Raw genomic sequence first — 26,713 nt, forward strand, 5'->3', positions numbered from 1 at the left:
ACAGCAATTTCTTAAAGAAAACGGCCCAAATTGCACCGTGATTCTCCCCTTAACACCCTCGCACTGAGACTGTCCCCAGAGTTCACCAACGGAAGTAACTGTCACTGCCACTAACAGCTTAACATCCACTGAGCAGCGTCACCCTCTTCCTCCCTAAATAAGCATAGGTCAGCGAAAACTAGAGCGCTAACCCGAGCGCTGGTGAGGCAGGAAGTGGTGGGTTCCTCACCCTCCGCTCAAACGCCCACAATGGACACGGCGGAACGGGGCGGGATCAGGGAGCAGGTAGGGATTAACAAATCAAGAGCATAGCAAGCTCGCAACAAAACAATTACATTCAGTTTTTAAAAATTACATTCAGTGTTAAAAACAGTTCAATCTGAACAGCAATTTCTTAAAGAAATGCACAGTGTCTTTACTTCTGCACATTCCGGCAAAATGACTTAAAAGTCAACAATTGCTGTGTTAACGCGGGATTTATGATCTCTCGTTACCTTATCAGATCCCAAATCAAGTCGACTGAATCGTTGGTACCTGTCATTGAGTAAAAGGTAATCTACTATCAGGTCAGTTAATTAATAACTTAAACCACTCTAAAGAACCACTTACCACTGAGAAAGGTTAAAAAGTTTTAATTCAAAGTCAAAAGTATCTGAAGATACAAACATCTCAGAATAAGATTCAAAAGGTATACAGGTATTAATACAAAAAGGTACTCTCTAAAAATCCGTAAACGACAAAAGGAAATTATCAAAACTACTTCAAAGAGCATAAGCGTTGCAAGAATCGCTGTGAGTTGCAACCTGAGAGTCATTTACAGAAAAGAATATTCAGGTTAGTCTGTCCCTACTCTAGACTAAGTGACATCCCTACTTAACAAGATCTTTACCCAAAAGGTGTCAGCCGTGGTGACTTCCTAAGAAGATCACGCACTTCTCTTAGTCTCTTCAGTAAGTCTGTCTCTGGTGAACAGCCTATCTGCCTACCCAACAGCTCTCTTAGGCTCCCAAAATCATCTGCTCTGCTCTCCTCCCGGGTCGCTTTCCCTAATACAAAATCACATTTCCGATAGGAACGCCCCTTGGGACGCCCCTCACGTGGTACAGTTTGAGCGGCAAACTTCATGATGTTACTCTTCAAGACCCTCGTTAAAGTTGACCTTGGTTCCCAGGCTTCTTCTCCAGCGCGCGGATACCCCCTGAAATTCCTGAAAACTCCTACAGGCCTGCGCCAAGCGCCACTGAACAAAGCTCCATTCATTTCGATTGATTAGGACCCCTCGCACCTGCATACAGACCGTCCTACAGTGGGCCTCAAATTCCAGACTCCACCATATCTATAGGTCATAAAACATATGTAAAACTCTGTACTTGGCGCCTCTCGACTTCTTCTCTAACGAGCACATTGCAGATCAAAGAAACAACATTATCTGTTCAGGCCTACTTGATTTACATGAAGCGAGTTCCTACACTCTGAAACATTTAACTTGAGTTAAACAATATTCTTTAACTAGCACACGTTTCTATAATATAATGCAACACATCTATGTAAAACATATACTTTAACACTATACCTAACAATACATTTGCACCCTAATGACATTAAATCCACGTCACTAAAAGTGTAGCAGCATCTTTCGTTTCCTGTGAAATGCCATGTGGCCTACACAGTTTCATGGTTTGTAGAATTACATTTCGTTTTCACTTATTCATTTAACGTGTGATCCCAACATCATTTTAACATTTCCACAATCTCTACATTAGTCTTCCACTCATATATGTGCATCTATTCTAATTAAAACAAACACTCATATATTTTCCCCATATAAGTTGGCACTCTTGTGCAATACAATTTAAACTAACACTACGTGCTTGTAAATATGATGCACTTATACATTTTTTCAGATTTGTGCTCTCTCAGTCCCCCCTTTGATGACTTTCAGGAGTCATCACCATTAAAACACCATCACAAAAATGTAGGACCCTTCACAGTGAAGTCATGGCAGTACCACTTCTTTTCATTGTCTCCAATGCCTTCAGACTCTTGTATTGAGTATCTTGCATCGCTGTCAGTCTTCTCTCCTGTTCTCTCATAGATCTCTGCAACCTGTTTGCTCTATACCATTGATACAGACGCACCAATCCCCACAAAGTGATTACACAGATCACAATTATGATGATGGGTTTCAGTATGTACCAAACGATACCCTTTCCTAGACTGGCAAACCAACCTCCAACTTTACCCATTCCATGACCTACTTTTTCCCACACATTTACTTTTGTCAAATCCTCAATTTCGTGGTGAATCGCAGTGATGTTTCGTATGTATTTCTCTAGAGGTTTTGAATTGTCTGGAATGTAAGTGCAACATTCCTGGACCTTCAAAGCCTTACAGACTCCGCCCTCTTTGGCTAACAGAACATCTAAAGCAAGTCGGTTCTGAAGAACCATTGCCCTTATCGATTGCATCTCTCCCTCCACCAGCATTAAGGATCTAGCAGTACTGGCAGATAACCTATCTACAACTGTAGCCAATCTTCTAATTTTGATGTCATTCAATATCAATCCCAAGATAGGGAATGCAGCACCAAATACATCCCCAACTACCTCTTCAGCACCTAGACCTCTCCTCCCTCTTGTTGGTATTCCTCTCTTTGTCGTGTCTAAATTCTCAACATGGTATATTTTGGGGAAGACAATTGCTAAATAACATGATCCATACCAATTATCTGGTAGCTTCACATATGCATTTCTTCCACATACAAAATATACACTTGGGATTGCTTGCATCTCCTTCAAAAAATCTTTGGAGTAATACTCCAATGGGAAAGCATGTTCACAACTGACTTGACCTACATACAGATTCTCATAATAGGAGTAACTTCTGTGAATGCACAGTTTCCCCCGTTTCTCCTTGTCTAAAGCAATTGGACCAAAGCTACCCTTTCTTTGCTGCATCCTTTCTTCCTTGGTCCAATCTGTTTCCCATTGTCCTGAAGCTTTCAAAATCTTTTGCCTCCTGTATCTAGTATCCACCTGCCCTATAAACTTTTTCTCAATTTCTGACACTTGACAAGTCAGATTATTTCTTCGGGCATGTGAAGTATCCAACGTTTTCCATGGAATGAACCATTTCTGTAACCTGTCTTCACACTTGTAATAGTCCCACTTGTTCAGATGCTTGTAATTTGGGACCTCTGGCAATGTCGAGTCAAAATTCGAGAAATAATACTCGAATCCATCTCGTCCATAGAATATGCTTAACAACAAACTACATGTGATTCCATATGTCAATGGAAGATGATGGTATCTGATACCCTCATCCACAGAAGCTGGTAATTGCATACAAACGTAGCAATTCTTCGCCTCCATGACATCAATGTATTCGTATAACAACTTGGCATAAGCATTTGACCTAAAGTTCCCCTTTGATTCGTCCACATGTAATCTTTTGATCTCATCATCTAGCAAAGCCTTTTCTTTCTCAGTGTTTTCTCCTTTTACCCCAGCAATAGTGGTAGGCTTTTGTGTTGATGCTTTCTTTGTTTCTAATCTTGTCTTTGTTTCATTTTCATGTCCCACTATGTATGATACAGTAACTACTAAAACTATAAGAGAAATCACTACCACTAAGAGTGTGCCAACTATACATTTTGCCCTGTGGTTCGGGTTGCCGGCCTCCATGTTCTCAAACAGTGTAGCTTCGGATGTTCTTCTAGCGTCAACTTCTCCTTCTCTCCGAACAAAGTCTCTCTTTCAACAATGTCTCTCTTTTGAACACCTGGAAGCTGACAATCTACTCCGCAAACCAGTTCTAAAGTTCTGTAGAAAATAGACAACACTAACCCTGCTCCGTCCTCTAAAAGGAAATCCCTACCTTTTTTTCTTCTTCCTCTCGGCGCTAGGTTATCTTGCAGCAATATTTACAATGTTCCCTTCAAAAAGTCTTTTATCAATCTGAAACTATGAGTGTACCAAGGAGGGACACCACATCCTCATAAATGTCCATACGAAGAAGTATTCCCTCAAGTATTGGGCAATTCGTGCAGCAACATGGAAATTCGACTGTCTCTAGGATTATTCTTCTTATTTCGCTCTGGACAAGTGGACGAACAAAATGAAGAGTTAATGTTTTTTCAATCTCCACTCCTGGTACTATCAACTCTACGTCCACAGTTACAAAGGGGTCTGTTCTGACCAAGATCACTTTCTTCACTTTCCCAGTTCTGCGCCCCTTTGAAGACATTTACAATAAGGTATTAATCCAAGACAATGAGCGTGCCAAGAACTTCCACTACTCAATCAAGCATTTCCAAGCGAAGAAGAGTTCCCTCCAATATTGGATATTGTGAACAACAAACCGGAAAGTCAACTGTTTCTAAAATCAATTTTCTGATTGCGCTCAGGAGAGGAGGATAGACGATGTTGAGTGTCAGCAATCTTTCGGCCTCCACTCCTGGTAGCAGAAACCTTAATTGCACTGTGATAATCGGTTCAATTCTGATCAGGCTCACTTCCCTGACCCTCCCGGTTCGGTGACCCACGGACATCTGTGACGAGGTAGGTCCAATCAGGAGTAGAGTATCTTCTGCTAGGCACTCGCACCCTCCTTGATCTTCTTGGACCTTCCTGGGCTTGATCTTGGGTATCTTCTTCCGGGTCCGAGTCTTTGGATATAGGAGCAAGCGTTTCTTCCTGAGCTGACCTTAAGCTTAGCCTCCTCCTTCTTTCCGGCCAGGTGGCTGCTCCACACCTTGTTCTCCTATTTCTCGTCCTCACACTCGGTTCTTGATCACTCTGGTACTGATCTGTGTCTGAGTCGTATTCACTGCAGCTTTCTCCTTCAGTTGCGTCTTCAGTTTCACTGCCGTCCTGCCTTTCCTCTTCTTCTGGATCCGATGCGTTCCCCACTTCTTCCGACACCCCCACAGCCGATCCAGTCCCCTCTTGGGTTTCTTCTTCCACGACTGGACTTTCCTCGGGGAGAGGAGCTGTTTCTTCTAGAGGTGCTGGAACTCTTCGAGTATGGGATGCATGGATCCAATTTGGCAGCCCTCCGCACTTCACCGCGGTATTCATGATCAGGATTACCTGAAAGGGCCCACGCCAACGTACATCTAGGCAGTTCTTCCGGACGTGCTTCTTGACCAGCACCCAGTCTCCCGGGCACAGATCATGACACAGGTTCCTTGATGATGGAACTTCAGCCGCCTGCACCTGAAGGGACACAGAATAGATGGCGTCAGACAGTCCCTTACAATAATCCAAGATCAGATCATCTGTTATGTTTAATAGGGCAGCAATTGGAACAGTAGGAAGTCTCATGGCCCTCCCCATCAGCACCTCGTGCGGAGAGAGACCTGTCCTCCTGTCGGGGGTGCTACGCATGCTCATGAGCACTAAAGGAAGAGCATCTGGCCAACTCAAGGAAGTGGATGAACAGACTTTAGCTAGTCGACTCTTCAGGGTGCCATTTACTTGTTCCACAATCCCTGAGGCTTCTGGTCGGTAACTACAATGCAGTTTTTGATCGATCTTTAATGCAGAGCACAACATCTTCACAATTTCGCTGTTAAAATGGGTTCCTCTGTCCGATTCCAGAGAGGCAGGCACCCCGAAGCGTGGTATCAACTCCCTGAGCAATAATTTGGCTACTGTGAGTGTATCGCACCTACGTGTGGGGTATGCTTCAACCCATCTGGAAAATATGCATACAATCACCAAAACATACCTAAGGCGGTTGATTTTTGGCATTTCAATAAAGTCCAATTGCATTCTATTGAAAGGCCCCCCAGACCTCCCAATGTGACTCAGTGTAACTGGTGTTCTTTTCCCTATGTTTAACTGTTGGCAGGTAACACATCGCTTGCATACTGATTCTGCCGCTATCCTAAATTTAGGGCAATACCAAGTCTGCCTAAACACTCTCAGCATAGCATCTCTTCCTAGGTGTACTGGACCATGTATTTGTCTTGCCATTGGATTCGCTAGTTCCTCAGGTAACACTGCCCTCCCATCTGCTGAAATCCAAAAATCCATCTCGCTTCTCACACAACCTGCTATCTCCCATGCCTTTTTCTCTGTTTCAGGTGCATTCTCCTGCATCACTCTTACATCCTCCCAAGTGTCTACTGTTTCCAGCATCATGCTCAATTCTGTCTTCTCTTCCGCCCCTTCTATTTCTACCTTCGTGAAGGAATAGTCATGCTCCGCACAATAGCGGGCGACTTCATCTGCATAACGGTTACCTTGTGACACAAAATCTGTATTCTTAGTGTGAGCTACACACTTTACAATAGCAATGGCATTTGGACCTTGTAATGCTTCCAACAACAGTCGCACAAATTCTCCATTTCGAATGGGCGAACCAGAAGAGGTCATGTAACCTCTCTGAGACCACAATTGCCCGAAATCGTGAACCACACCGAAACCATATTGGCTGTCAGTGTATATGGTGACTCTCTTTCCGTTACCTGCTATACAGGCACGAGTTAATGCAATGATTTCGGCTACCTGTGCGGAATGTACTCCTTCCAGGCAAGCGGCTTCCACAACTCCAGTAATGGTGCAAACAGCATAGGCTGCTCTCAACCGACCAGTATCGTCTCTTAAACATGAACCATCGACAAAGTATATTTCATCAGGGTCATTCAACGGTTCATCCACGATATCTGGTCTGGGCTTCGTGCATAGTTCAGTCACATCAAGGCAATCGTGGTCTTCACAATCTTCGCCTTCTATTACACTTGGTAGTGGCATCAGAGTAGCAGGGTTCAAGACAGAGCATCTCTTAAGGGTCACGTTCTCCGCAGCAAGGATAACTTGCTCGTAGCGCGTGAGCCTACTATTGGTCAGATGCTGCGTCTTGGTCCTGGTCATTAACAATTCTACTGAATGTGGTACATACACCACTAGCTGGTGTTCCATAACAATACTCTCACACCTCTCAAAGCTGACACCCGTTGCAGCAACGGATTTGAGACATCCGGGCAACGCTGCGGCTACCGGATCTAATGTAGCCGAAAAGTAGGCAACTGGTCTACGGGCATTTCCATGGGTTTGCGCCAGGACTGACAAGGCACATCCCTCTCTCTCGCAGCAGTAAAGTGAAAAAGATTTCTCGTAATCGGGCATCCCCAGAGCCGGAGCACGACACAAGTCGTCTCTCAACTGCAGGAATGCCACTAGGCATTCATCGTCCCATGGTACCGGATCACTCACCTCCTTGTGCGTCAGTTTCTGTAAGGGTTTTGCTTTCAGTGAAAAGTTAACTATCCACTGTCGACAATAACCAACCATTCCTAGGAACATCCTAACTTCCCTCTGTGTCGTAGGCGCATTCATCTTCATTATCGCCTCAATCCTCTCTGGGGACACCTTGCGTTTTCCTTTTTCTAACCGGTGTCCCAAATACTGCACTTCGGTCAGACAATACTGTAACTTGCTCGGAGATACCTTGTGTCCATTTTCAGCTAAATGGTTCAATAAAGCAATGGAATCTACTTTACAAGCTTCCTCGGTCTCTGACGCAACAAGTAGGTCATCTATGTACTGGACCAGAACCGAATTCTGCGGCAGTACTAGATTTTCGAGATTCTTCTTCAACAACTGGTTGAAGATGGATGGGCTGTCTGTGAATCCTTGTGGGATTCGACACCATGTTAAAACGCGATCTTCCATTTTAAAAGCGAAAAGATACCTGCTTTCTTCATCTAATGGGATTGAAAAGAAGGCCTGGCATAGATCTATCACTGAGAACCATTCCGCTTGGCATGGTATCTGAAACAGTATCACTGATGGATTCGGTACCACTGGACAACATGAAACAACTATATTGTTAATTTTCCTAAGGTCCTGTACTATCCTGAATTTCCCACTAGGTTTCTGCAATCCCATAATCGGGGAGTTACAAGGACTTCCCACGATTTCTTTTAGTATTCCCTGCTGAATCATTGACTCGATCACAGGTTTTATTCCTGCAATCGTTTCCTGGGACAACTTGTATTGAGGCGTTCTGGGATACTCGGCATTTGGCTTTACCATTATTTTCACTGGTTCTACCCCCTTTATCAATCCGATTTCCTCGCCTGTGAAATCCCATACCCCTGATGCCACAGCATCTCGTAGGTCCTGGGGAAGATCCTCTACAGTCAGAGTAGGATATAGTTCTATGCAGGATTTTGAATTTGCTACCTTGAAGGTAGCGTCATCGTCTGTAGTCTGTACCTCCACTCCTTGCGGTGTGCAATATATGGTACAATTCAACTTGCACAGCAAATCCCTTCCTAACAGACATACAGGACTTGAATCACATACTACAAACTGATGTTCATTCATATGATTTCCTATTTTCACGGACACTGGTTCAGTCAAAGGACTAGTCAACCTTTTGTTCGCAACCCCTACCACCTGAATTGTTTCCCCTGACATCGGCAAGTCTGGAACAACTGCCGATCTCAGAGTTGATCGAGTAGCCCCTGTATCCACCAAAAACGTTGTAGGACACCCTGCCACTTCTGCCTCAACAAACGGCCCTCTTTGATCCACCTCTAGGACTGCCCCGAGGGTACAGTCCTCTTCTCTACTCACACGTTGTCCTGTCAATGGATCAATATAATAACACTTTTCTTCCTCGATAAAGAGAGGCATCTGTTTAAAGACCTTTCCCCCTGTCGCGATTTTCGGTGGCTGTGGAAACTGAGCTCTTGGAGCCGAAGTCCCCCCTTTGGCCACCTTGCTTCCTGGGACTGTCGCCTTTTGAGCTGGAACCTCCTGAACTTGTTCCTCTAATTCTAGCTCTCCATTTTCAGGGTTAAAGGGACACTCGCGTCGCCAATGTCCCACCTGGTGACACTGGTGGCACTTTGTCGTCTTTTTTAAAGTGGTAAAGTCTACTCTAGGTCTCTGGCCTTCTTCATTATCCTTGTTCTGACCATTTGACTTTCGTCCCATCCCCTGTTTCTGTTGTCCACCCTTTCCTGCCGACTGCATCTGCACCACCATCAACTTCTCCTTTAGATTCTTGGCTTTAGAATCTATTTCGTCACTGCAGTATCTCGCATATCGCAGGATCTCATCTAGTGGTTTGTTTTGCCAACAAATCAAATGCTGTTGGATCATCAAACAAATATCAGGCCTCAACCCCAAAACAAACTTTGACACGAACTGTCCTATATCTTTGGGATCCATTACATCGAGTCCACTGTATTGTTTGAATGTTTTCAACAACCTTTCATAGAACTCATGAACTGTCTCCTTCGGTTCTTGTCTTGTTCGATCTATTTTTACCCAATCTATGTCCTGGGGTGGTACCTTTTCTTTCAGCCAAGCTATTACCCTTTCATACTTTTGCATGACAATTTCGGACGGTCCATTTGTCAGAGCATCTCTCACTGGTTCAGTAATTGGCCATTCAACACTAGTCTTGCATGAGGTCCACAAATCCGACGGGACCACGATGTCAAACAACGTGTTCAAATCAATCCACAATACTTTCGAGATCTTTACAAACCTTTCTACCTGCTTATACCACTCTACTGGATTGTCCCTTAACTTCGGAAACGAGTTGGTAAATGCAGCCAGATCGCCTCTACTCCAGGGCACATGTACATAATTTCCGTTCGATATTTCTCGCAAAGGGAACGCCTCCATCTGCATTACCCTTCCCTCTGGAGACATCACACTTGTACTCCGCCTAACATTGCCCTTTTTCGACCACCTTTCTTCCCATTTGTCCAGTTCTCTCCACACTCTTATTCCTGATACCAATTCTCTTATGTGTGTTTTTAATCCGGTAGTTCTCTTCTCATCTAGGTCCTGGTCTGAATACTGCAATCTGTGGTTACTCTGCAATGCCCTTGTCCGAGATAAATCAATGGCGTACCTGTCTGCCAAATTAGTCAGTTTCTCATGAATCGCTCTAGCCTTCCTAGTGACATCCTTTGCCATGAACAGCAGCTCATCTTGTTCATACAATTCTATCCTTTCTAAAAGCAGTGTACCATCTATTATCTCATCGACATCAGATTTTAAACTGGTGACATCAAGTCTCTTTGCCTTTATTGCAGCTTTCAGCACACTAGATTTAGGTACTCCATCCACCTCTCTCCCATCCCAACTCCGAGTTCTACGTTTAGGCTCCGGTGAGTTATGCGGAGTCTTCCCATGATCCCACCTCTCCAGATCCCATGCTTTTCCATCCTCTCGGGGTGGATGGTGAAACACTCCATTGCGTCTCATATTCCTACTTTCCCCGTCCTGCCTGCTTTCTCTGGATGTATAGTAAGGCATTCCATTACTCCCCCTTTCCTCACTATTCCCCTGTGATTCTTGATTACTCGAGGCATGGCGGGACTTATCACTGTTCTCCTTTCTCCAATGTTAAACGTCTTCTCCGATTGTATGATGAAGGCACCTAAACCTATTCTGGAAGGCATGTACCATTTGATCTCCACCTTTCTCCCAGAGACGGGACATCTCCTCACACTCCACACTCCTACTATTTTGCTCCAGCTGTTCCCTCTCGTCTATAGGACGTGTAACTCCTCTATTCTCCTGACTTTGGCCTTCTCGCCCCTGACTGCTTTCGCTGGCCCCACAATGAGATACAGTCCCATTACCTCTGCTTTCCCACTCGGGTTCTGTTCTCGACCTGTTACTCGGGGTTACTGCGGACCCATCCCATTCCCTCAAATCAGCTCCTAATTCTGTATAGGACTTTGGCCGTGGTCCCCTCAGGTCCATCGGTCCTCTCTGACCTCCTTGTCCTGTATTGGGACCCACAGTTGCATCTAATGGGGTGTTCCACGTTACCGATCCTGGCAATTGCTTCCATGCATTGGTCATGTTATTCCACCTTTCCATCTCAATCCTTTCTCTATCTAACCGTATCTGTTCTTCCTCTCTCACATTCTCTGGGTTGTAAATCGATACTATAGGTCCTATGGTAACAGGCACTTGAAGAGCGTCTGGCAATCCAAAAGACTCAACCTTTTCGGTGGTTGGCGTCTTCTGGACCACAAACCTTCCCACTACACTCTGTACAGTGTTGTTGTGAGGTGTCTCCTCGCCTTTGATAGGTGTCCATTCTGTTATAGGGAGTGGTGTAAACCCCTCTATGGCAGTCCCACCTTTCCTTGCGAGTCCCCTATCTTCAATCTCCCCAACTCTCGGAGGTGGTCTATCTAACAACAATCTGTTTATCAGGTTGTCTTCCGACTCGCTTTCCTCGTCCTCTTCCATGAGGTTTCCTCCTCCTCCCACCTCCCTCATTGGATACAATTTCTCTACTTCAATAGCCTGTACCCTCCATCTTTTTTCCTCTTCGTCCCATTTGGAATCTCGCACTGCTCTTACCGATCGCGTCAGTCTTTGTTGACGCCTGTTCAAATTCCTGTCATGCGCCGCCCTAATCCATGCATTAAGGGCCTCAAACTGGGTTGGTCTAGGCGGGGGTTTCAATGAGGACATGGTTGCTTTTAGCCGATGTAACACCTCTAACTTAAACGTCCCGTACTTCGGGAACTGCATTTCCTCATTCCCTTCTGTAAGCTTATTCCAAGCCCCAATCCATAATATCGTATGCAGCCCCACATTCGCTGCCATATAATGAGCTGGTGTACCCTCTGGCGGCGCCTCTTCCCCGTAATAATGTTCACTTCTTTTTCTTTTAAAAATCCCTTTCAAACACTTAAAGCACTTCATGATTTCTCTTTTCTCAGCGTTTGTTTACTTCCTGATGACAATCCACCAATCTCAGCGGGGTTCTCACTAACTGGCCTATCCGCGCGCGGCTTTCCTCCGACGTCACTCTAGCCGCCCAACCAGAGCGCGGCTCTAGCTAACGTCACACCAACCGCTCAATCACAGCGCGGCTCTAACCGACGTCACCCGTCCCCCTTCGCAGCAGTTCCCCTCCTTTTTCAGCTCGTCTCCTCGGTCATGCGTGCATCCCATTCATACTCTGAAAAATGATTACTTCCGTCCAAGCGATCACTTTTCTTGACTGTACGCCCACAGTCTTTCCGTAGTTGTCACCTTAACTTGACGAGATGTCTTTCCGTTTACGTCCAGACAATCGCCTTCTCTGATAGGTTGCTTACACACAGTAACTTTCGACCAGCGTCCGTTACTTCACGCACCCACTCTTACACTCCCCCTATCTCGGTCCCACGGCGGTCAATGGTACCTCGTGACCTCCGTACTATGGTCGACAACTACTCTGGATGTTCGATACACCCAAAACCACTTAAGCTCTGGCCTGAACTTAAGATTCACCAGTTCACCCGTTTACCAGGTAACCAGTTTACCAGGTTGCGCGCGCTCACAACCTTCTCCCAATCACACTACAGGCATTCAACTCCGCAAGACATTACAATACAAATACAACACAAAACACCGCAATCTGTTCACGCATGACCCTTGTTATACTCACTCTCCTCCGATACTGCTGCTTCTCTCGCACCGTCTGCACCTTCGGCGCACGATTCTTCCGCTGCTCGTCTCTCGATGTCTAGCTCTAGGGGCCTTGGGGTAAGCTAACCTGATCTAGATTACCTTCCTCAAGAAGATAACCATCCTCTGCTACCAACTGTTAACGCGGGATTTCTGACCTCTCGTTACCTTATCAGATCCCAAATCAAGTCGACTGAATCGTTGGTACCTGTCATTGAGTAAAAGGTAATCTACTATCAGGTCAGTTAATTAATAACTTAAACCACTCTAAAGAACCACTTACCACTGAGAAAGGTTAAAAAGTTTTAATTCAAAGTCAAAAGTATCTGAAGATACAAACATCTCAGAATAAGATTCAAAAGGTATACAGGTATTAATACAAAAAGGTACTCTCTAAAAATCCGTAAACGACAAAAGGAAATTATCAAAACTACTTCAAAGAGCATAAGCGTTGCAAGAATCGCTGTGAGTTGCAACCTGAGAGTCATTTACAGAAAAGAATATTCAGGTTAGTCTGTCCCTACTCTAGACTAAGTGACATCCCTACTTAACAAGATCTTTACCCAAAAGGTGTCAGCCGTGGTGACTTCCTAAGAAGATCACGCACTTCTCTTAGTCTCTTCAGTAAGTCTGTCTCTGGTGAACAGCCTATCTGCCTACCCAACAGCTCTCTTAGGCTCCCAAAATCATCTGCTCTGCTCTCCTCCCGGGTCGCTTTCCCTAATACAAAATCACATTTCCGATAGGAACGCCCCTTGGGACGCCCCTCACGTGGTACAGTTTGAGCGGCAAACTTCATGATGTTACTCTTCAAGACCCTCGTTAAAGTTGACCTTGGTTCCCAGGCTTCTTCTCCAGCGCGCCGATACCCCCTGAAATTCCTGAAAACTCCTACAGGCCTGCGCCAAGCGCCACTGAACAAAGCTCCATTCATTTCGACTGATTAGGACCCCTCGCACCTGCATACAGACCGTCCTACAGTGGGCCTCAAATTCCAGACTCCACCATATCTATAGGTCATAAAACATATGTAAAACTCTGTACTTGGCGCCTCTCGACTTCTTCTCTAACGAGCACATTGCAGATCAAAGAAACAACATTATCTGTTCAGGCCTACTTGATTTACATGAAGCGAGTTCCTACACTCTGAAACATTTAACTTGAGTTAAACAATATTCTTTAACTAGCACACGTTTCTATAATATAATGCAACACATCTATGTAAAACATATACTTTAACACTATACCTAACAATACATTTGCACCCTAATGACATTAAATCCACGTCACTAAAAGTGTAGCAGCATCTTTCGTTTCCTGTGAAATGCCATGTGGCCTACACAGTTTCATGGTTTGTAGAATTACATTTCGTTTTCACTTATTCATTTAACGTGTGATCCCAACATCATTTTAACATTTCCACAATCTCTACATTAGTCTTCCACTCATATATGTGCATCTATTCTAATTAAAACAAACACTCATATATTTTCCCCATATAAGTTGGCACTCTTGTGCAATACAATTTAAACTAACACTACGTGCTTGTAAATATGATGCACTTATACATTTTTTCAGATTTGTGCTCTCTCAGTTGCATGTTCTACTAATTGCAGGACAAAATTCGGAGATGACTATATGCCTTGCGGACCCACATCTGCAGCAGGTATTGTTATGAGACAGTCTAATCCGTACGCTGCTTGCCCTGTTTCACTTCTCTGCCAAGATTTAATCACTCCTCTATGTGTTGTCACAACAACTAATTTCTTAAGCTTCTTGCTATTAAATCTCATCAACTGTTTCCTCTAAAGACTTGTCCTTGCTTGATAATAGTTTTTCTTGAATTTTCGTATCAAAGCATTTGGCAAACAATTGGTCCCTGATGAGAGATTCTGCTAATTAACCAAATTCACATTGAGCCGACAGTCCTCTCAATGTCGCTATCAACACTCTTACCAGCTTAATGTTCTCTTGAGAAAAATAAATATCCCGTGTACCAGACTTCCTGAGTTGTGAACAGTTTTTCAAGTCTCTTCACTGATTCCCCATATTCACCCAATACTTCTCCTTCGGCTGACGCCATCTTTAGAAGGTGTGCAAACACTCCCAAGCAGTGTTCAAGGATAAACTTTTCCCTGCTGGCTCTAAATGGATGACCATCTACAGCCCCTTAAAATACATTGAAGGTCTGATATCATTCCTTCCAGGGTTTTAAAGGATCGCCAGAAACTTGTACACAAGGTGGGAGCAGTGCCCTCGTATCTACTGTAATTGTTAGAAATGGTTGTTTGTAATTGTAAAAGCAACACAGTACTTGTATTTAAACATCACATTTTAGTGCATAATGGCAGGTCTGCAGAAGACTTGAAATTACCTACACAATATGCGTCCTGTTGAGGCTTCTTTACCATTCCACACTATTACTATTGAGTACTTTACTTTACTTTATTCGGCTGGAGTAAACCATAAAAGTGCAAGAAACATGTAAATACTATCACATTAACAACATAGGGAGCATTGCATACAAATCAGCATTTCATGGTACATTACGATGTGCAAATTGTGCACTCAGGGGACTCAGTCAACAGTTAACTGCCAACAAAAACCTCAAGTATCGATCTGATAAGTTTACAGGAGTGTTCAGGGCCACCAATAAAATAATCTTAAAACCACAACATCGCACATACAAAAACCACATAATAATACATAGCAGTCTATATAGACATAATATTAATAGGTTATGTTAAAAAGTAAATGATTATCAATCGAAAACAATAATGTTTGCCTGCACCGGACAGCAAGTTCAACAAGGGTGACAACACCTGCACATACCTAGGGGCAGATCTACAGGAAAGTGCCGCAGCGCGGCACCGCAAGTCCTTTGGCTGCACCACGCTGCGGCACTTTCAGAGCACAGGAATGCGACATATCTGCAATGATATGTCGCATTCCTGTGCTCTCCCCTGTGCTGGCGCAGGCTGCCATGCACCGGCGCAGGCACCCTCGCACCATGGGGAGATTGATTTTGTGAAGGAAGGGGCCCTTCCTGCACAAAAGCAATCACTGCAGGCATTTTCCTCTTTCAATGCGTGCTGTAGAATGCAGCACGCATTGAAAGAGGAAAAACCGAGGAGAAATGAAAAAATGTCTACTCGTTTCGCTTGGCTACGCCACCCCTAGGGTGGCGTAGCAAACTGACGCATTTCCAGGTTTACGATTTCTTGTACATCTGGAAATGCATCAGTGGACATGGGTGTTGCGTGGGAACACCCACAGCAACACCCATGTCCAACCCCTAACACGCAAAGTGTTGCGTGAACAGGGGCGATATTTACAAGCACAGGTTAAGTCACGCAGGGTGACTTTACCTGTGCTTGTAAATATCTCTTAGCAGGCTGCGCCACCGGTGCGTCACGCAACGTGATGCACCTGCGGCGCATGGGGCTTGTAAATCTGCCCCCTAGTTCATGAAAGTGTTGGGATATATCTAGTCACCAAGGCACCATTAAGAAGCAGGATTAACACCTTCTTAGCATAACTACTATAAGAGCTACAGAAAAATAGTGTGCCAGGGTTTGCAGGGAAAACTCATCACAGGAACAGACGAGAAGGGTTTTAGGGTCAAACCGGCCCAAAGGAAGTGAGAGCTGACTTCTCATAAGCCTATATCTTGTCAATAAAACCCTATCCCAAGCATTGAGCATGATCTCAAGACATGGCTCCTTCCCTGGTGTTGTTTGAGTCATCATGTACTCTCTATCAGCAGGCATCCTCAGTTCAGTCAGCTCTTTTTCCCTTTTCCTTTGCTCCATAAAACTTGATTTAACCCAACCTTTTTCTCTCTTAGATAAATTGACAGCCTTGGAGATAAAAGAGAAGGTCTTCCTAATTTGGTAGAGGTGTGTTCTTAATATACTTTAACCAGGGAATATGGTGACCCTATAACATAGGAGACAATCCATGATAATCTCCCTGTTTAAAGTGGCCTCGGGGTCACACAGCAAAGAACACCACAGCATTAGAGGGACCACGTGGATGTAGGCTTCCACATAGGATAGTACGAGTTCTCTGTGGACAGCATACGTCAGTGACTTTGGTAAAACACCTAGGATGCACCAGCATACTCTATTTTCCTCATCCTGCAGACATTTAGTGACTTTATTTATTTATTTTTTAAAATTTTCTTTTTAAAGTTTTATTGCATGTTACATAGTTATACATGCCCATTTGCCTACAACCCAGGGGCCATCAGTGTGTCATCTGAAATATTTAACACAGCTATTACGCCAACATCCCATAGGGCAGGCAGCGAGTGTTATTGCAGGATGTATACAGTGCTTTCTTTCAAATAGCCGTTTAAGGTACAACAAAAATTATCTGAACTTCAAAACAACAAATATCCCCCCTCTCGCTGCCACTCTCACAAATCACATGACCTGCACCTATACTTGTCCATATTACACCTTAGCTGTTACCTTGTCAGTTCTCAATTTGCGGTAGTTACATCTATCACTCACACCCACCCATTGTGTTGTGTAGTATTGATTCCGACCAATGTAGCCTCTTTCGAGTTGGGAGTTGGAGTGAACTTTGTTCTACTTATATTCTTGCATGCTTTACCTGTCCTGATCGTGTTGGAGATCCGTTCTCCCCAGTCTCAACCAGCTAACAAAACATTCCCATATGTCCTTTGGCCTGGACCTATTTGGCATTAGCTCCCAATAATGGGACAGCTGATCCCTACAGTAAGTGGCTACTCCCAAGCCATTCAGCTGTAGTCGGAGGGTTCTGCTTCTTCCAATGTATCGCCACCTGTCTCTTGGCCAAGAGCAACAGCATTGCTGCTAGTTTACGATAGCCCTTTGGCACCTCAAGTACATAGCCCAGTAGCACAATCAATGGTGTACAAGACAGGGAATTATTAGTTATATGGCCAATGTGTCTAAATACTTCCATCCAAAACTTTGCTATTGCCCTGCAGTCACACGCTAGATGAAAAAATGTGGCTCTCTGAGCTCCACATCTCCAACATCTTGTGTCTGGGTGTGACCCCATACAATGCAGCTGAGGCAGTGTACAGTATACTCTATGTAGGTAGTTAAAGTGGATAAGTCTCATTCAATAGTTTGGTGCGAGGTGTTCAAGTTGGGCACAACAAAACTGCCATTGTTTGTCTGTAATGGTGAGATTTGAGTCTGCCTCCCATTCCGTTTTGGATGAGGTTGTGATGATCGGGGATTCCCTCTGTGTAATGCTGTATATGTGCGTTATCAGTTTGCGGCGGGATGAAGTGGATAAAATATTTTCCAGGGCTGGTAAGGTAGGAGGTTCTTGAGGAAACTCTTCATACCGAGCTCGGCATGCCGCCCTAATCTGATAGTATATTAACATGTCTGATGCAGTAGGTGTCTGTAAGTTGCACATCTGCTGAATTGTTAAAAATGTGCCATCTGGAAACACATCGCCTCCTTTTTCTAATTCATGAGAAGCCGCTCGCATTTTGGTCGCCTTATCCAGTAATGGAGCGATAAGTGGATTTCCTCCTATAGGCATGGATGGTGCAAATAAAACCTTCCGGTGTGCCTTCCTTGCAACCCCTGCCAAGCCCATATCAGTGTCTCTACCGTATCTATATTTAGGTGGGGTCGCCTACAGCGCTGATAAATGGCCATGTTTAATGGGAGGGGGGCAACCCTATCAATTTCTACTGCCACGTGTGGTTGATAAGGTGTAGGGTGCTGCCAAAAATGTAGGAACTGTACCTGTGCACAATACACATATAACTCGAAGTCTGGTGCTCCTAGACCTCCCTGTGCAAACGGTAGTGTCAATAGTATCCATGATACCTGAGGTTGTTTACCTGCCCAGACTAACTCTAGTATGTTAGAGTGGAGCCTTCTGAAAAAATGTGTATTTAACGGCATTGGGATGTTAACAAAGAGGTATAATAATTTAGGTAATATGACAATTTTTGTTCTTGCTATGCGCCCTGTTAAGGAAAGCGGCAACCTTTTCCATCTTTGTATCTTACTTTCTAACCAATCAATTACTCTTCCATAATTAGCCAGCCACAATTCCTACATGTCCCTGCTTACCCATATTCCCAAATACCTGACTTGACCTGTGGCCCATTTTATTGGAAACTCTTTTTCAATTTGATCTGTATTATCCGTGAGCGGTAGCATCATGGATTTCGCCCAATTTATCTGTATTCCCGTAATCCCCCATAGCGGACCAATTCTCTCAACACTGGATCAAAGTTGTCTTTAGGATCTATCAAGTAGATTGTCATATTGTCTGCATACATTGATATTAGCAGGCCTCTGGATGTGAGCCAATACTCCTTTGCGTATGATGTTGACGTAATCTGGCTGCTAATGGTTCAGTGCTATCACATATAGTAATGGCGGGCATCCCTGCCTCGTCCCTCTCGTAATTGTAAATGGTTCCGATATTTGACCATTAACCCTGACTCTTGCCGTTGGGTCTGTATATATCAGTTGGATTTGCTTAACAAATACCAGACTAAGTCCCATACATGTCAATAACGTAAATAAAAACTTCCATTCTAACGAATCAAATGCCTTGGTGGCGTCTAATAATGCAGCCACTGCTTGCACCTGTGGGGCCAAACAGTGTAGCAGGCCAAATATTGTTCTTAAATGATGCGCCGTCGAGCTGCCCGGTATAAATCCTGACTGGTCCGGTAGTGCTGTCATTGGGAGCATCGGTTTGCTATTAATTTAGCATATATCTTAGCGTCCAGGTTTATTAGAGACAGTGGACGATATGAGTCTGGCTGGATCGGATCTTTATCAGGTTTCAGTTAGGTTATTATATTGGCCTGTCGCAGTGTCGGGGCAGAATACCTGTCTCTAGTGCTTCCAAGTACACTTGCAGGAGTCAAGGGGCCAGTACATCTGCGTATTCTTTATAGAATGCTGCAGTAAAACCATCAGCCCCTGGGGCCTTGTCTGCCGGCATGCTGTTTATAACTTGGCTAATATCGTCTGCTGTCAATGGCATCTCCATATATTCCCGGGACCCCCTATTAAACCAATTGCAAAAACAACAAGTGATGGACTGAATGTGGATCAATGTCACACACTCCCCCAGTCAAAAGATCTGGGCCCAAATCCATCGTTTTTTTGCACTCCACACCACCCTGGGTTAGACAATGGCGATATGCAAATCAGCTCTGACCCTGTTGCCCCATGGGAACAGTCCAGTCCGAACTAGAAAAGCCATGTCCTTCCCAGAACGGAATCAAGCATCCGAGGACCGGACCGGTTTCGAGGTAACACCTCTCTTCAGCCCGGCTAGCTTGACTCCAAGTGGTGTGGAGTGCCTGGGACCCACGTCTGGGCATCCCCAGCGCACTTAGGGCGGCAATTGCAAAAACAACAAGTGATGGACTGAATGTGGATCAATGTCACACACTCCCCCAGTCAAAAGATCTGGGCCCAAATCCATCGTTTTTTTGCACTCCACACCACCCTGGGTTAGACAATGGCGATATGCAAATCAGCTCTGACCCTGTTGCCCCATGGGAACAGTCCAGTCCGAACTACAAAAGCCATGTCCTTCCCAGAACGGAATCAAGCATCCGAGGACCGGACCGGTTTCGAGGTAACACCTCTCTTCAGCCCGGCTAGCTTGACTCCAAGTGGTGTGGAGTGCCTGGGACCCACGTCTGGGCATCCCCAGCGCACTTAGGGCGGCAATTGCAAAAACAACAAGTGATGGACTGAATGTGGATCAATGTCACACACTCCCCCAGTCAAAAGATCTGGGCCCAAATCCATCGTTTTTTTGCACTCCACACCACCCTGGGTTAGACAATGGCGATATGCAAATCAGCTCTGACCCTGTTGCCCCATGGGAACAGTCCAGTCCGAACTACAAAAGCCATGTCCTTCCCAGAACGGAATCAAGCATCCGAGGACCGGACCGGTTTCGAGGTAACACCTCTCTTCAGCCCGGCTAGCTTGACTCCAAGTGGTGTGGAGTGCCTGGGACCCACGTCTGGGCATCCCCAGCGCACTTAGGGCGGCAATTGCAAAAACAACAAGTGATGGACTGAATGTGGATCAATGTCACACACTCCCCCAGTCAAAAGATCTGGGCCCAAATCCATCGTTTTTTTGCACTCCACACCACCCTGGGTTAGACAATGGCGATATGCAAATCAGCTCTGACCCTGTTGCCCCATGGGAACAGTCCAGTCCGAACTACAAAAGCCATGTCCTTCCCAGAACGGAATCAAGCATCCGAGGACCGGACCGGTTTCGAGGTAACACCTCTCTTCAGCCCGGCTAGCTTGACTCCAAGTGGTGTGGAGTGCCTGGGACCCACGTCTGGGCATCCCCAGCGCACTTAGGGCGGCAATTGCAAAAACAACAAGTGATGGACTGAATGTGGATCAATGTCACACACTCCCCCAGTCAAAAGATCTGGGCCCAAATCCATCGTTTTTTTGCACTCCACACCACCCTGGGTTAGACAATGGCGATATGCAAATCAGCTCTGACCCTGTTGCCCCATGGGAACAGTCCAGTCCGAACTACAAAAGCCATGTCCTTCCCAGAACGGAATCAAGCATCCGAGGACCGGACCGGTTTCGAGGTAACACCTCTCTTCAGCCCGGCTAGCTTGACTCCAAGTGGTGTGGAGTGCCTGGCAAGCTCCATGGTGTCTAGGTAGTCAATTATATCGGTCTGCGACGGGCTCGTTTGTGTGGTGTATAGTTTTTGATAGAATCGTGTCATGGTGTGTAGTATGTCAGAAGGCGTTCTGGCGGTTTCTTCACCTTCAATTTGCAACTCAGTTATGTATGCTGACCCCCTTGGTGCACGGAGTAAGCCCGCTAGTGTTTTCCCTCGTCGCTCACCTTCCCCATATTATCACGCCTGTACATATTTTTGCATATATTTCCTTATTTGCTCTGTTATCTCAGGGGAGGGATCGGTTAGTTGTAAGCGTTCAAGCCCCATAATTTCGCACCCTTGTCTGGCAATGGTATTTCGTAGGATTCCTGCTTTAAGTGCTATGCAGTTCCCTCTCGTGACCGCTTTAAATGCTTCCCAGAGTGTACCCGGTGAATCCAACGTGCCTTCATTAAGTGTAAAATATTCTACGATCTTGTCTCGCAGTCCCTCTCGGAATACACGATCAAGTAGTGCACTGGATGGAAACCTCCATGTAAATGGTTGGACGTATAGTTTAGGTATGCTTATTTTTAGCTGTACCGGCGCATGATCGGAGAAGGTGCAGGGGTGGTGGGTTGCGTCTGACACCCAGGTATGTAAGTCTCTAGATGTCAACCAGTATTCTAATCTCGACCATGCATTCCAATGATGTGTTACACAAGTGCCTTCCCTGACCGTCGGGTGAACTGCTCTCCGGGAGTCAATTAATTTGAGCTCCTCAATAATGTTAGTCAGTATTGCCGCTGCTTTCACGTGATGCTCACGGGGCGCTCCCTGTCTGTCTAACATCATTGATAGCATAGCGTTGAAGTCCCCTCCCCACAGAACTGCTGTGTGTCCCATTGCTTGTATCTTTTGCCATATTTGTTGAAAGAATGATGGGCTATCTGAGTTTGGGCCATATACATTCACTATCACCAATGGGGTGTTGTAACGCTCCCCCTGCAACTTAATGTATCTTCCATTCCTGTCTCTTATAGTATGGTGTGTTTTCCATTGAAGGCATTTACGTATTAGTATTGTAACGCCGCTTGAGTTATTTGAATATCCAGCTTCTACAACCTCCCCCATCTGTTATTTTTAAGAACACCCGCTGATGCATTCGTCAGGTGTGTTTCTTGTAGCAGGCATATATCTACCATATGTCTTGTGAGATAAGAGTGGATCAGTCTAGTATTTCTATGATCATTGGGGCCCCTGACATTCCAAGTTAGGCATGTAAAGGATTTTGTGGCCTTAGGTTGTGCCATTTTTAATTGTAAATAATGGTCCGCCACAACTATGTGTTATGGAGCTTGTTCTCCATTGCGCGGTGGTGTAATTGTATCTTACAGTGTTCTACTCCAGTCTTATAGGTGTATATACCCCGGTGCTTGTCATCATCTCTTGGTTGTTACGTGTTTGTACATGTGTTGGCGACTCTGCAGAACAAAACATTACCCTTTCCCCTTCCCCTCCCACACCAACCCCCCAGTCAGGTTGTGCTGCACCCTCCCACTCACCCCTAAAATTCAACCCAACTACCCATATTATAGTACATAAGGGAATCCTCCCATGGGGGTACGTGGGGCCGCCGGCAATCACCCTTGCGCTTATGGCAGGGTGGCTTCCTTTGATGTCCAGGAGGTATATTATCGTACATATGGACAGCTTCCTCCTCTGAAAACTTCAAGATCAATGTGAATTGCTTTAACGCACCACCACCTTATGTATCAACGTTCTGAACAAGTCACTTAGCTGCACTTCCATCATTTAGGACCTTTCTCGTTCTGTCGTTACCACTCGGATTGTTCACGGTCCGCACATCTAGTGCCGTCCTCTGTTGTTTTTGCTCCATTTCCATTTGTTTCGCATAGGACAGGGCTGATTTTGCATCCGTGAAGAAAGTGGGCTTACCGTGCCCCTGAATCCTAAGCTTTGCTGGGTAGATTAATGCGTACTTTGTCACGAGCTGTTGAAATATTTTTTTAGCAGGTATGAATTCCCTTCGGGCATCTTGTACTTGCATTGTGAAGTCCGGATACATTGCACTGTTGTTTTCTTGGTACTGCAGTGCTCCTTTTTCCCTTGCCAGTCTGAGGATCATGTTCATATCCCTATAATTTAGCACCCTTGCCAGTATTGTTCTTGCCATTGCGCCTGGTTGCGGCCTAGGACCCAAAGTACGGTGTGCCCTTTCGATGAGAAATATTTTGGAGAGGTCAGGTCCAAAGAGCTCATTCATCATAGCTTCAACATATTTCTCCATGTTTTGAATGTCCGTTGTTTCCGGAACTCCTGTGATCCTTACGTTGTTCCTCCTTGATCTAGCTTCTAAATTCTGTTTGATGACCATAGGGCTCCATCCATTTCCCTCAGTTTCTTATTCATATCTGTCTGCCCATCCTCCGTCTCCGCCACTCTCGTTTCCAGTGTGTCTAGACGGCCCTCCTGTTTTTCATCCCATTGTGTTAGCCTGTCCATTGGCTCCACAGCGTGTCCATACCTTGGTCTATACCTTGCAGACTCGTTTTCAGCTCCTTAAACATGGCACGTATGTCATCTTCAGGCAGTTGGCTTTACGCTGCTTTTTCAGTAAGTTCCTGCTGGCCGGCCTCTACCTCCGTCGATTTGTTAGTCTTTTTGTTAAAATGTATTCTGGGCTGTCGAGTGTCTGGTTTTCCCATTTTCGCTGATGGTGTCTGCGTTAGTGCTATTTGCACTCCAGCCAGCGGTGCCATCCGCATGCAGTATTTAAATCTGCACCTTTCTTGATTTTCAAATTCTCTTCGTATTATCTTCTATGGGCTTACCCCCCAACAGTACCTTCTGCCCCCAGAAATCTGTATCTAGTGTGAACTCGCTAATATTTGGCTTTCGCTGTCACTCGTCTCTTTCTCATAAATGACCGTCTCCTTACTACAGGTGTAATCTCCCAGCAGAGTTCCCTTTTCATGAACAGTAGATTCTCCATTTAATCTGTGCGTTACACTGCGCAATGCAAGGCCCAGGGTCACACTTCCTATTTTATTAACTGGAGCAGTCCATGACAACATGGAGTCTCTGCCTCCGGACTCGTTGTCTAGCTTCTGCTTGGTCCGGGGCGCTTTACCGCTCACTGCCGCACACTTCCAGGGTTTCCAGTGTGATAACTCCCCAGCTGATGGCGCCCACAGTTATTTACAGTGATCCGGCAACAGTCTCGTGCTCCAGTAAGTATTCCCGGTTTTACTGACTCCAATCGCAATTCGCACCGGTTCCCAGCTTTCTTTCCTTTGGGCGTGCGATCAAGCTCTTCCCACACAGGTATTATTTCATGCTGCTCACATATAATTTAACCACACTCCCTTGTGTGTAGTTCCGACTGACCTGGTGGTTGGCATACTCGAGCGGGTATTTCCGCATTCTCCTCCCAGCTTTCCTTGCACTTCCTGTCGGATGGACGCTCAAATTAGGTCCCAGCTTTTAAATGCGGCCTCGTGACTGGGCCCCTCGTTTGTGCGGATCTCCTACCAGCCAAGGGCTGCGTCTCCGATCGGCGCCTCCGTACTTCAGTCACAGCTTCCGTACGAGTCCACTTTGTATTCCTCCGTGTGTGGGCTCCGGGTCTGTGTTCCATATGCGGATTTTGTTGGATAACTGAGGCTCGGCCGGCGGAGCCGCTCTAATGTGCGGCCATCTCGCTGCTCGGCGAAGCCCCGCCCCTCGACATTTAGTAACTTTGGGCCATATGTATCAACACATTTCCCCATAGACACAGAATGGGTAAAACCCTTTGATACATCTGGCCCTTTTTTTTTATAACCCTGCAGCCCAGAGCCATAAATTAAAACAGGTATGCACTTTCTTTAATAGATTTCCATAAAAGGGGCAGTCAGCTTTTTCCAAATTATGGAGGCCTGATTAATAAATATCCGATCAAATTACAAAACTTTAGCCGTCTATGGTTCTTGCAAGGGGCCAAGTCCCCTGAGAGTCGTATGTAACGACCAAGTAAGGGAGTCCATGTATTCTTACTATTGTGGTGCCTCGGAGCGCGAAACATTGTAACTTGAAATTCTTAGGGCCACATCCCATGACAAAGGTTTTGGCTAGGTTCATGGCCAAGCCTAAGCCATCTATGAAACTAACAAAACCATCTGAAATTAATAGGAGACCATTAGATATTCTCGACAACAAAATGGCATCATCTGCATATTGAAGGACAGTGACAGGTCATCCATTCATAGTCGGCATGTCCCTTCCCTTACCAACTAAAATATCATTCAAACTGCTCATATAAAATAAAAATAAAATAGACACCAAAACACTTAAGTATTGATACTTGTTTTGAGCTTTAGGAAGTAAGATTTAATAATGTGCCCCAGTCCAACACAGGTATCCACACTGCAGATTGGGAATGGACTCACATTAAGACAGTCACACAGCATATGCAAATGATTGGCACAAAGCTTATGCTGAATATCGCTCAAATTAGTAGTCCTTCATACTAGTTTTGAGCCATCTTGCCTAGGGCAAACATTTACACCTCCTACAGCAATGTCCCAAGAGCAACTCTCAAGACATTCTAAGGTAATAGTGAGATTGTAGTTGCTATAAATACTTAGATAAATAGCCCCGTCCACACTGAAATTCAAAAAATTCCGATTGAAATTTTTTTTATCAATTATTGACGTACCAACCACACCCCATTAAAAGTAAAAACTTAAGCTGATAGGAGTGCTACATCATCTCTTTGTGGACCCTGGTATCAACAGGGATAACTGCAAAGATGATATTCATGCCAATATCTCTATTGTTGAGACTGTGCTCAGGGTCACCCAAAAAATCAAATGGGGATACAAAGTTAGGGTTATCATTAGTAGAAAAATTATTGTTATCAAAATCAATAAGAACAGAACTATTAACTTTAGGCCATTTCTCTTAGAATGCCTGGATTAGCCAATTATTCATAGAGATTGGCAGTAAAGTACAATCAAGGTTGATTTTAAACCAAATATATATACCCCTGCATGTGCCCTTCCTGTCCCAAAAGGAGAGGCAGGGACAATAAAACAAATAAAGCCATCAGAAAAAGTATATGCCTTGGGGTCCATGTCTCCTGTAGTATGACTATGTCCTATGAAGTAATAAAATCCACCTGGATCTTCATTTAAATACTTACCCGCAAACCCTGCTTTATTTCAGCTCTGCAACTTAACCCTTCAATTGAGATGGGAAGATAACAATGGAGGCTTTGCTATGGGACAGTCATCTACCTCCATAATCATATTTTTAACAGGCGGCTGAGTGGTCACCCTGCCAATAGTATTGACCTCAATATTGGTTTCTGATATGGGCACTGAGATTGGAACTCCGTGTCAATCGTTACTGCACTCCCTAGCCAGGACAGAAAAATTATTGTTAGTGGGTATGGAGTAGGGCACACCATGCGGAGACTCAGAAGAAGTTTGCACCTTTGGGGCCCCACACTTCACAAATCTCTATAACAGTCCCCCAATGGTAATTCGCTTTACCGGGTGAGACCCAAATAAGACACTTGTATCAATTCTCCTTCAAAGCAAGGGTTGGCAA

Source organism: Lissotriton helveticus, chromosome 7, assembly GCF_964261635.1.
Source record: "Lissotriton helveticus chromosome 7, aLisHel1.1, whole genome shotgun sequence".
NCBI lineage: Eukaryota > Metazoa > Chordata > Amphibia > Caudata > Salamandridae > Lissotriton > Lissotriton helveticus.